This window comes from Grammomys surdaster, unplaced genomic scaffold, assembly GCF_004785775.1.
Source record: "Grammomys surdaster isolate TR1022 unplaced genomic scaffold, NIH_TR_1.0 125881, whole genome shotgun sequence".
Classification (NCBI taxonomy): Eukaryota; Metazoa; Chordata; class Mammalia; order Rodentia; family Muridae; genus Grammomys; species Grammomys surdaster.
In genome coordinates this window covers 3,195,805-3,208,710 of record NW_021620706.1, presented here as the reverse complement: position 1 = coordinate 3,208,710, position 12,906 = coordinate 3,195,805, and the positions used below count along the sequence as shown (strand labels likewise).

At 40.3% G+C, this 12,906-nt stretch overlaps 1 pseudogene; it reads right to left on the bottom strand.

The window, feature by feature from the left end:
- Positions 1–7,159: 7,159 nt before the first annotated feature.
- Positions 7,160–7,842, bottom strand: LOC114608243 (annotated as a pseudogene).
- Between the last annotated feature and the right edge of the window lie 5,064 nt (positions 7,843–12,906).

The window sequence follows — 12,906 nt, the reverse complement described above, 5'->3', positions numbered from 1 at the left end:
TGCCTTACTGATCACCAACGGGGTGAGCCCGGCCATGAGGTGTCTCGGTGTCTGAGGAGGATTTGTGTGAACTCTCCGCTGAAAGCATTGATGGTGTTCCATTAGTAGTGAATTATGGGAGTAATTTTATTAATTTCTTCACCTCAGTCAGTGCATATTAGTGTAAGTTACACTATCAAAGGAACCGCTGCATTTTAACCTTTCAGTCTTTCACTGCGTAGCCAGGAAGAGTGAAAAATTATAAATGAATGTAGCATTTCTTTAAAAAAATGACTGAAGATAAGGAACGGACATAATTTTTCCTGTTTTTAATTTAATAGCAGGTTTATAGTTTTATGCAAAACCATTCACATTACATTTGACCCTCTGGGAACTGCTTTTTTCCCCCCTTCCTGTGGATATAATTTTGAGTCTTTAATAATCTGTTGTTAAATCCAGTCTGAGTTTGATTAATGAATTGTGACGAACCAGCACATTAATTTGCAGGTCTGGTCTAACGCCCTAGAAGGCTGCTTTGTTGCTGATGTTATTAGTGCTAGACACCGCAGGCAGAACCATTGGATGGCAGTGTGCCCCAAATAATGGGCAGCTCCAGTCAATGCAAGGTTCCGATGACGTACCTCCAGCAGCAACTGTGGAGCGAGGGCATAGAAAAAGAAAACCCTGAGCTACCCCAGAGTCCTGCAATGGGGGCTGAGGATCCCTTTGTGTGGGCTGGGGTGTCTCTAGCTGAAACTCAGAGAAGTTTATAAATTTAAGTGGGGACGAAAAAAGAAAAATCTTCATTTTAGCTTGTAGCCGAATAGAACATCAAGTGCCATAATAAACAGTCATCAGATCATTGGATTATTCATCACACTTGTGAGTTTGTCAGCTCAGGAAATGGCGGATATTTTCAGCATGTGTCTGATAGCCTCAACATATTGCTTACGTCTCTCACTACCTCAAAACTACAGTGGTATTAGGACAATTCCTCAACTTGCTATTTAACGTAAAAAATTGGTACCCATCCTAAGTCACTCACTAAAAAAATTATAAAATCACAATGCGCAGGTATCTAATGATGAGGAAGAGTCGTATATTCCCACCATGGGGAGACTCCTTTAGAGAGAATCGTACTGCCATGTTTTCTTTGCAGCTGATAGTTTGCATATTTCTCATGGCTGTTTAAACATGTCAGTGTGGCTAGCTGATGCAGTGACCGAGCTGTGCTCACCTGCTCCACCTTCCTCCCCCGAAGCAGCTGGAAGGCATGAACTATTTGTCTTATTCAGTGACATTTTCTGAGCACATATTCTATTACTCGACACACGGGAGGCGCTTGGAAAATAATGAACACATGATGTCTTTAGGAGGAACTCAATTATTATTTTTTTCTTTCTTTGAATGAATCTGGGCTTTAAAAATCATTTTTAAAAAATGAAATAAAATCTGGTATCCACATTCTAAAGCTTTTATTGCCTCATAAAAGGCCTTTACAAGGCATTAGAAATGTTTATAGGAACCGATGCTAAGCGGTTTATTGTCCAGAAGCTAGGTTTATCAGGGCACTGTAGACGCTCATAACTGATTTATTTCAAAGCGCTGCTATAATTAAACAAAGAGTGCTGAGATTTTCTAAAATGCAGACACAGAATCAGGGAGACAAGAGAATTAGATGAAGGAAAAAGATTAGCATGTGGATTTTTGGGAGTGTGTATTGTGTATGTGTGTCACTGTGTGTCACTGTGTGCCAAAAAGACCTAACCTGGTGTGCGAATCTTTAGGGCTGTAAGTTGCCTTAGAGATTATTTTTCAATTTAATTTAACAAGTATTGAAACTGAAGCACAAAGGGGTTAAATGACCAGTGACCTCCTAATTGCTAAATCCAATAAACCCTTCACAGACCTTATCTTGTTTGAGCACACCATTGCATCCCATGCTGTTTATGCTCCCTTGTCCTCGGAGCGCACACGAGACTGTTTCTGCCACTCAAAGCCCCTTCCTCTCCCACTCCTCCCACACCCCCTCCCTCCACGCTTCTCTCAGGATGACTCATCTTTTACGTACTTCTGATCTCAGCTTCACCCAGCCTTGTTCTATGTAGTTTGCTGTTTCTTAATATTTCCAGTATTGCTTTCTTACATAGTCTCTCTCTCTCTCTCTCTCTCTCTCTCTGTTTCTCTCTCTCTCTCTGTGTGTTTCTCTCTCTCTCTCTCTCTCTCTCTCTCTCTCTCTCTCTCTCTATATATATATATATATATATATATATATATTATATAATTTATTTTTTTTCAAATTGTAATTTATACTCATTCACACAGGGGTTATAAACACAAAAAGGCAAGGGGATGACACTGGAGTGTGTGTGTTCAGCAGGAATACAGGTATCTTTCAGAACAGGGTATCAGCTGGGTGAGGGTTCAGGGGATAGGTCACTATGACTCTGCCTATGATTCACTTGTCCTTATCGAAGGCCTACATAGTCTTTATAAAGTTACATCTTTACCTTATTTTTCCTCAGTTTTCTTCCTCTTGTCCCCTTTCTGGCAGAATCTCAATACCACAGATTTAGCACGTATCTGTTTATATTTTCCCAACTACTGGGGAAAAAAACCCCATTATACATCTCAGGTTTTCCCCACATTTGTCGAACACTTCTTTTGAGTAGAACTCATAAGTCACCAAGGACTTATTTCTAACCATTCTTATCTATTCTTATTCTTATCTATTTCTAACCATTTCTCTGAGATGGTGTTCTAGTCTTTTCCATGGGAGTTGCTTCCTCTCTAAATTCCTTTTGCTATGAAATTAGTGTGTTTATTTCCCCTGCTTGTAAATACAGGGGAGCTCAGCACACATGCGCTGCTCTTGAGGGTGAACTGAGATGCAGCTGTCTTCTCGTTAGCCTTGGTCAGTGTGGAGAAACCTTGTCAAATTCTGCTTGTGTGGTGAATCTCAAAATCTTTTATGGCAGCCACCACAGTTGTCAATAGGGGTAGGGATGAAGGCAGTATCGGCTGGCTGTAGATGGTGATTGCATTTGTTGGTCATAACTACATGTCTGGTGGAGTATGAGTTTGACTAAGTGTGTCCTGAAGCAGCATTTTGGAGGAAGATGTTACTTCTTCAACTCTTGTCTTGTGTTGCTGCTTTCTCTACTGACAGTCAAGGTCAATTCATCAATTTTTGCTTCACATTTTTTTTTTGAGAATACAAATCTGAAAATTGTGTCATTTCTTTGGGTAGATTAATTTTTAAGCATCATTATGCCATGGTATTTCCTTATATCTTTTACCAGAGCTTTTCTGTGTCCTTATATTCAAAATGTAAAGCCCACCCCATAAGAAGAACTGTTAGTTGGTACTATAGCTGGCTGGGTCGTAGGCCTTAGGGAGGAATATATTATTATCCTGCTGAATGGGTAGAATAATAAACTGTGCCCTAAGCGCCTGTCTTTACTTTATCCTCATAGATTCTTGCATCTCTCAACCCTCTTTGGCAGTAGGTGGTGATTACAGAGACCCTCATCAACTAGACAATGTGTGGAGAATAATAGAATAAATGAGACATCTATAGCATACTCTCCATATGGGTCAGGGATCATCATGGAAGAAAGGCCAGAAGTATTGTAAGACCCAGAGGGAGTGGATGTCTGCAGCAAAACAGTATTTGACCAACAACAGTTGCACACATGAATGTATAATGGCAAATTGCAAGCCTAATACCTAAACAAGATCAAGCCAGTCAAAATCAGGACAGGGGAGGGGCCCATGAAGCGCCGTCTCTATCTGAGGAGCTATTGGCAGATGACAGCTAACTGGGAGAGGGAGAGTCAGCTTTCTCTCCCTCAGGATGAGGACCCTGAGAAATGATTCATGCTCCCGTAGATGGTTGCACATCCTTGCAAATGGCCACACTAAATGGTCCCGATGGCTTCTAAATTATAAAAAAAGGAAAGAGCACATGATGTTGGGAGGGAGGTTGCAGGCAGTTCATAGGATAGGAATAGGAGCAAGACAGATTGGGACTAAATCAAATACATTATTCAAACATATGAACATTAAGAAAATATTTAATGAAAAGAAGGCCCTCTAATATTTCTTTTTTATTGTTCTGTTAAAAATTTTACAATACTTCTTGATGTGAATAATATTTTCATTGGATACAGAAAGTTACGTTGACAATAATTTCTTTCAGACTTTAAAATATTTTGTTTTCTGGCATCTATGGTTTTGTTGAGGACTTATTTGAAGCTCCGGCGAATGTAATATTCTTTCTTTTTACTTGCTGTCCTTATAGCTCTAGCTTTATAATGGTCAGTTGGCTATTATGCTATGACATCACCAGTAATGTGTTTATCCTGATTTGGTTCTGACATTCTGCATGTCTTATGGGAAATCCTTAGTCTTTATCTTTTCAAATGTGGTATTGGCTTGGATTTCCTTTTCTGGTACACTTCTGGGGCTTCTGGTATACCACTTGCATTAGTATTTCTCCATCTCTCTCATATCGCTTGCATTTTTTGCTTCTGTTTGTGGTGTTTGCGAGTGTGTGTTTGTATAAGGATGAATAAATGTATATATGTATGTATGAAGGACAGAGGGCAGCATAAGTGTCATTTTTTTTTAAGTGCTGCCTTGTTTGTTGGGACAGTGTGTCTCACTAGCCTAGAGCTTGCTAAGTAGGCTAAGACAGCTGTCCAGTGAGCTCCAAGCACCTTTCTGTCTCCACCCCCCAACCAAGGAAGGCTTTAAAGGAGTGTGACATCACACTTGGCTCTCAGTATATGGGTTTGGGGGATCAAACCTGTGTCCTCATATTGACAAGGCAAACTCTTTTTTTGTTGAGATATCTCACCATCATGAAGTGTATCAGACAATAAAATCATAAAGCCAACCTCTTCTCTCTCCATTTTTCTGTTCAACAAGTATTGATTAAAGTAGGTGCTGAGGGGACTCAGTGTCCAGAGGAGAGTCCCGCCTTGCTGGAGGATAGAGCTAGGAAGCAAGATGGAATTATAAAGCTTAAAAGCTCTTGGCATTTTTGGTGAGTGAGTCAAACAGGCAATCAAGCACGCTGGTTCTGACTCTTGGTGATCTTAGATAATTTCCCACATGCACTCTAGTGACTCTCATTGCAGATACTAGGGATTTCGGTGTCAAACCCCTCTTACTATGGAGAGGAGTTTGAAAACTAGTCAGTTTCTTACCTGTTATTACTGGGGTGGGTGTAAGGTGCAATGGGAGGAAGCAAGGCTCAAGAAGAAGGAGGGGGTGAGCAGTCTCTAGTTCTCTCTGACCCCTAGGCTTTGCATGGCGACCTTTTGGAGAAGCACCTTCTTGATTCCCATTCCAGGGAAGATGCCAAACCTAGTAGGCAGACACAATTTCGTTAGAGGTGTTCCCGACTGATGTTTCTTCTCGCTCTTATAAAAATCATTCTCATCAGATCATCTTGATCTGATTTAAGGTGCATGATTATGACAGACACTGTAATAAAGCAATTTGTGTTTTGACTGGTGATAAATTGATAAAGACCTACCTGCCTAAGCCAGTCCATGGAGAGGCAGTTAATATTGTGAAACTTCAATAAGGTCAACTGTCAATGCGATAGATATCGCAGGTGAACACCCTGATCTCCCCTTGTAATCCTCAGAATCTCTGCTATCCATCACCCTAGAATACATTTGTTTAGCAGGGAAATAGGCTCCTGAAAATCTCACCATCCTAGTAAGCCTCATCAGCAGTGTTTCTAAACCTTCTGTCAGAATGCTATTTAGCTATCAAATTTAGTGAGGGGTTATGAATTTACAGAAGTATTATAAAAGATTGAACGGTGTTCACCTTTTTTCTTTTTTTTTTTGTATGATAACAAGTCACAGAAACACTTGTTTCCCCTTCTCTCTCAGCTAGCATCTGAGTGGTATGCTTTGCTCTTAAGTTTCCTTTCTCTGACAGGTTTAAATGTAGACTTTCAAAAGCTCACCAGATTTTTCTACTGCTAAAACCTTAAGTGGTATAAAGGAGAGGAAGAATTAGGTCAAGGAAGGTCCAGCTTTATTTTTGTAAATGGAAACAAAGGACAGGGGGCATAGATCAGTGGGAGATTGTTTACCTGCTCTGAGATGGGCCTTGGGCTGGCTTCCCAGCAAGACAAGTAAATAAATGGAGAATTGTTAAAACCAAGTACTGCTGACATGTTGTTGGTTTTATTTTAATTAAAGAAAAAGATATTTATCTATTTATTTTTCTGTTGTTCACTTAGTTTCATTGTCTCAGTAACTTTTCCTTCAGAACCCGTGTTCCCCAGTCGCTGTCTCAAGAGCGGAACCGGCCATGGTTCCAGTTAGCGTTTCCCAAGTGTGACTGTGGGAAGTAGACGTTTGCTCTGTGCTTGGTATATTTTGAATTTATATGAACATTCTAATGAATGATCTTATTGTGCGTGGTTCAATTTCCCGGGGGAAGAGTTTTCTTCTATTTAATCTCAGGAAATAGGATCAGCTCTGCCAAGGTATTATAGAGCCTAAGGAAACACTTCCCGTATTTAAATTAAGAGCTGAAAGTTGCCTAAAGGGGTCTTGCTAATTAGAATTCCAGTGCAGCAAGCCTGGGAAGGTTGCAAACTGTACCTACATCCACCTCTCTTCTATTCCTGGTGGGAATTTTGAAGGGATTTTGCATAGTTTCCCTAGGCGATCAATTACAGACCCTCTTTTCCCAGTAATTTTTGAATTCATTATTCTTAAATATCAAAATGCATAAAGGAAAATATATCCTTTAAGCTATGGTATAAGACACTGCGATTCAGCCAAAGGTTTCTCAGAGCTTAGAAAAAATATTGAGGTTTTCTTGTCTTCATTCAGATTGGCTTTAGAATGGAGTCAGTCACGTTCTTAGGGGAAACTGACTTCTCTTCGTGACACCGGCCTCCTTGAGGACAAGGACATATGTTTTACATACCCTGATTAGAGCTCTGTGCATAGTATTTTTATACAAATAGACATCTAATACATTTGTAATTACATGTGATAATGTCTATTTTTCTTGAACATTCTTCTCAGATTTATTAGAGAATTCTGGTAAACAGGGGGAAAAGGGTGTTGTAATGAGATGTGTTTCAGGGACTCTTCAGGCAATTCAGTTTTCTTTTTTCTTTTTTTTTTTTTTTTTATCCATTTGGTTTTATTGTCAACTGGAAAACTTGACAACCCCCCAGTGCAGCAGGGTGTTAATTTAATCCTCTTCCTCATCATCACCAGCTCCAGCGCCGCCCTGGCCCTTCTTGGCATTCTTCCTCTTCACTCGGCCTGGACGGCCACCACCATAAGGAGAACGGAGGGAGAAGTCAATGTGCTTCTGGGAGTCCAGACGAACAATGAAGGATGGGATGTTCACCACCTGCTTGCGGACCCTGATGTGACGTTGGCGGATGAGCACACGGGCGTGGTGAATAGATTTGGCCAGGCCCAGCTTAAAGACCTGGGTCTGCAGCCGTCTCTCCAAGAAATCCTCAATCTTCAGGCCCAGGATGTAATCCAGCTTCATCTTGCCCTCATCCAGCACCCCAGTGCGAACAAGCCGCCTCAGTAGAGCGTTGCCTTCAAACAGACGCCGAGGATCTTTCTCGTCCAGTGTCAACAGCTCCCGGGCAGCCTTACGGATCTTGGCCAGGGTAAATTTGACCCTCCACACCTCACGTTTGTTCCGGAGTCCATACTCTCCAGTCAACTTTAGCTCCTGATCGAGACGTGATTTCTCGAAGGGTCTCCGTGGGGTCACATAGGTTTTGCGACAAACCCAGCTTCTGGCGACCGGCATATTGACCTCGCTAGGCCCGCTGCGCCTACGAACTCAGGCCCGTGACAAAGAGAGCGCAATTCAGTTTTCTTACCATTAGAACCTTCCTGGTGTCAGTAGACTGCACCAGGAGCTAGCAGAACATTTGCTTTGATTTATTTTTTTACTCTGTCCTAACTAAATTTAACAAAAGGAAGAAAAAAGATAGCCAAGAATAATATTTAAAACAACAACAACCAGCAATACAATTTTATACGAGCTATATTATTATTGTAAAAAGAGAAAATCATGCCTAACAGGAGGATAAGCAAACACTTTGCTTTGCATAGTTCTTAGAGGCATTGGATAACATTCTAGATCTCGTAATAAACAAGGACTGAAATGCTCAGAGAAGATCCAGTCATATTGGTCTCTAACATTAGTCAAATTCTTAGATAAGCTATGTTCTTTGTTTTTCTCATCTCAAACAAAAATTTACTTGATCTTTTCAAGCAACATTGAACTTGACACTATGGCTAAAATTTTATAGATGAAAAAGGCCAATTTCATACAGGTAAATTATGGCTTAGGCAACAAGGTAGACTTTATCAATATGGATATTCCCGTCTGTCTTTTTTCCTGCCAGCATCCATTTGATTTTTACTGTGATAAAGTATATACAACATACACCCATCTCCAGAAGATTTTTTTGTTTTTTGGTCCACAGAGGAGACTCAACATCCATCATTCCATAACTTCTCCTTCTCTCTTTCCAGTTTCCTAACACTTCATTTTACTTTCTGTCTCCATCAGTTTGACAGCTGTAGGTATCAAATGGCCAATATTCAGGGCTGGGTTACATTTTAACATTTTTAAACTCAGTAAGTTACTTTTAATTTACAGGTGATCATCTGCATTTATGTCTAGCATAAGTCTGAGATTTCAGCCCCGGATATTTGAACTGTATTAATTTTATAGTCATATAGGCTTTGGATTATTTAATAGCCTTTCACCAGAGTCTTCCAAGATCTCTCTAGGACATGTTGCATCTCATCTATCTTCTAGTCCTCTCTTCACCACGTTGGTCACTGTACTTTTAGAAGTTTGAAGAACTCACCAGCACACTCCATTTCGTTTAATGTTCCCAGAAAGTCTTTATATGCAGTGTGGGATTCCATTAATCTGAAACTCTGTCATTGCAGATTAACTGTAGCCCTGGCTGTCCTGGATCTTGTTCGTAGTTCAGCTGGCCTCAAACCCAGAGATTAGCCTGCCTCTGCCTCCTCCTAAGTGTTGACATTAAAGGCGTGTGCCAGCAGTACCTGGCAGAAATCAAGTTTTATCAGGTGAGTCAAATCTATTTAACTTCTAATCAGGGAAGTTTTTTTTCCCCCTTTCCATTTCTTTCATTGAGTATTTTCTGCCCATCTCCACTAATTGGATTTTATATGAGTTGTGGTAGATTCAGCAATTCTGATCTTTAAGGTTGTTTGTAAGAGAGAGAACAGAAAGACAGGTGGTAGAGGAAGAAAAATAAATTCTTCAAAACCTTTATTTAATATGAGAAAGAATGGATTCCCCAGTGGGATTTACTGAGGTATGATGGAATGTTCCTGAAAAGGCCTGTGTGTGTCTCTTCCCAGGAAAGCCACTGTAGGAGTTGGTCCCTGCTTCCCACCTGGGCTCACATCACTTGGGAAGGGGCAACCTTCCTCTGCTTGCTCAGCATCTTTCAGATCTTTTGGCGGTCACAAATCACTGGAAGCACTCAGCTGACTCTTGTCTCTATTTCTTTAGGTCAAGCAAGAATTTGCTCTTCTTTGTTTTAGAAGTTACCCTGTGGATACAAACAGCTGTTGATTGACATGATGGTGGAAGGATAGTTATTAAGTTCCTTTGTTGGAATTCTCATTTTTTGGAAAATGATTTGCCTTACATACTCAACTTCAAATATCAGGTCTACATTCCACAAACTTAAGCCGACTGAGTTTGGGACCATTATTTCCAGTGTACTCTTGTGTATGTATGAAAAGATAAGTAGCAAATTATGGAGAATAGCTTACTTAGTAACTTTCTGGATTGAAAAATGTATTGTCAAAACTTATCCTAAAAGTACAAATGACCTACAATTCTTCACCAAATCAGTAGCTCTTATTTTGGTAATCTTCCTACTGAGATGAAGATGACTCCTTAGATCAGGAGTTCTTTTGCAGGTTGTGACCCCTTTGGGAGCTAAGTGACCCTTTCACAAGTGTCACATAACATATCAGACATCCTGCATATCGGATATTTACATTATGACTGACAACAGTAGTAAAATTACAGTTATGAAGTAGCAATGAAAATAATTTGTGGTTGGAGGCTCAGCACAGCATGAGGAACTGTATTAAAGAGTTGTGACATTAGGAAGGTTGAGAACCACTGCCTTAGATGATACTACAGTCAGGTACAACATAGAATCATGCAAACAGGAGATCTCCATCACAGAGGCCTTGACAAGTGGGTTTCAAACAAATACTCAAGTGATCTTGCTTAGAAATTTCCTGGCATATAAAGATCCTCAGTCAATATTTGCTCAGTGGTTAAACTGAAGAAGCCACTGAGTGCTTTTGATGAGGAGGGTTTTGATGCTAGTGGCAAAAGCCAGACTCGCCTGTTGAAGAATCCTCAGAGTAGAGGATACTTGGGTTAGTGGTGAGCAGCTCAGATCTTATATCTAGCTCAGCTTCTGCTGCAGACTCTGGTTTAAGGACAAGTTGGTGGAGGCTGGGGTGAGGACAGCTGCCTGTCTGCAAAGGGAAGGGTGGTTTGTGGGTTAACAAAATGTGATTTTCTTTTTCACGCTTAGTCTTATGAAGCATGAACAGCATGGAAAAGTAGACCATCCCTGGCAGGGTTCAGGGAAACGGCCTCACTCAGGTTTTCTTTGCCCCCCTTGGTTCCAACAGCACATCTTTAAAGTGCTTGGCCTTAATGATCTGTTAGGTTCCTCTCCAGCTGTGACCTCCAAGGACAATGTTAATCAGAGTTGCAAGGATCTGTGAAGGCCTGTGGAGGACACTTGAGGACGTCTTTTCAGAAGTACTTCTTCAGAGTGTCATCTTGCCCCTCAAACCAACTTTGGTCCTTGTGGTCTCCCATCTCAGCCATGCCACAATCTATGCTGTCTCCCGAACCTTAAACTTGGCAACTGTCAAACCCTCCTCGCTTATGGTCCACATCCAATAAGACACCAGTTCATCTCCGCTCCAAATGTTTGTTCAACTTACCAACCTTATTTTCAATACCAGAACTCTGGACTTTCTCTCACACCTTGGGCAGTACCAGCAAACTGGATTGTCAGTTCCTCCTGGATACGTCTCTTCCCTGCATAGTGTCTCCCGCAGATCCTAGGACAAGCCCAGTCTCTCCTGGACAGCAGAGAATGCTCTCCAATGGTGGCCTCATCTACCTTTCCAGCCTCCACCTCTGTTCCAGAGAGATCAAGCTGCCTCTGTTTTTTTGGCATACAAGTTCTTTGACTGACTGTCTTTTATCCTATGTGCTTGGGACAAGAAGTCTTTCAGATTTTGGAGTCTGTTTTTGGATTTTGTAATATTTATATAGATTCTCCTAGTTAGATATGACTAATCCGAAAAGCCTGAATCCAAGCTGCTCTAAAATCAGATTCGAGTTGTGTTGGTACTCAAAACCTTTTGGATTTTAGAGCAGTTTGGATTGTGAATTTTTATATTCAGAATGGCCAACTTGTATCATGAGGTTTTATATCTTCCTTCCTTGGGTCATGTTGATTTTTCTCTATAATCCCTTTTTGCCTCAGCTTCCAAAGTGCTGGAATTACAAACATAGACCATCATTTGTAGCTCTAATTTACAATATTTCTTTAATCTCTGTAGAAAGCCTATGATGACACTTGGCTAAGCTAAGGACCCCATTTTGTTAGGTGTAAAAGTGAAAATACTTTTACTAGTCTCATATAGAAACTATTATCTTAGAGGTTTACTGTCTCCATCTTGTAATCTAGGCCTAGTCCTGGAATCTTCTAGGCTTTGTACAATCTAATCTAGGGCTATAAAGTTTTCACCTTCTGAGATTTCTGCTGAATAAGATCACATTTTCTAGTTCTTTCTGTAGTCTAGCTGGCTGGTTCAACTCAGCTACTCTGGCTCAAACTCCTCTCCATGCTGACTGATTTATTCTGGCTTCTCTCTCAACCTCTGATTTTTTTTTTTGCTCTGCTTGGCTTCAAACTAACTCTGACAATCTGTTTTAATCTCTGGCTCCTTCCCATTCTCTGGTTCATTCTGTCTTTACCTGTGTCTAGCTTGTTTTCTCTTCACCGTGTCCCTGTAAAACTTTCTCCCTCTTCTGTTCCTTCTCTTTCCTCTCTGTTCTCATGAGAGTGGGGCATATCCTATTCTGTCAAATCTGCCACTCAATTAGACATCAGTTTCAAACATGGGTGCTTCCTTCTACAAACTAACTTTATCTTCATTGTTTGGGATTAAAGATGTGTGCTAAGGGCTGAGCCACACCACAACTAGAAACAGGTTTTTTTTTTTTTTTCAGTAAATAACACAATCTCGGAGTTTACAGTGTGATCAAATATTCTGCAACAGTTAGGATTTTTGTGTCATTACCACATTATATTAAAATGATCCACTCTTCCACTACACTATAAATTGAAACTTTCATTTTCATTGATTTTTTTTCTCTCAAATTTATTTATTTTAATTGTGAAATAAAATTGTATCATGTCCACGATGAAAGAGACCTTGGGGACAAGCAGAAGGTTAGTGTGAAGTACAATATTTAAAAAATTTAAGAGCCAAATTTTCAAATTAAATGTGTTTACTGTATTTTAGTATTAGCATAAAGCAATAGTAAGCTTTAAATGCACCATTTTCTTTTTAAAATTCTTCATTTTTTTTAAAGAAGAGAAAAGTAAACTGAGCAGTGGTGGCTCACACCTTTAACCCTGGCACTCAGGAGGCAGAGGCAAGAGGATCTCTGTGAGTTCAAATGCCAGCCTGGTCTGCAGAGTGAGTTCCAGGACAGCCAATAGCCAAGGCTACACAGAGAAACCCTTTCCTGAAAAACAAAACAAAACAAAACAAAACAAAACAAAACAAAACAAAACAAAAC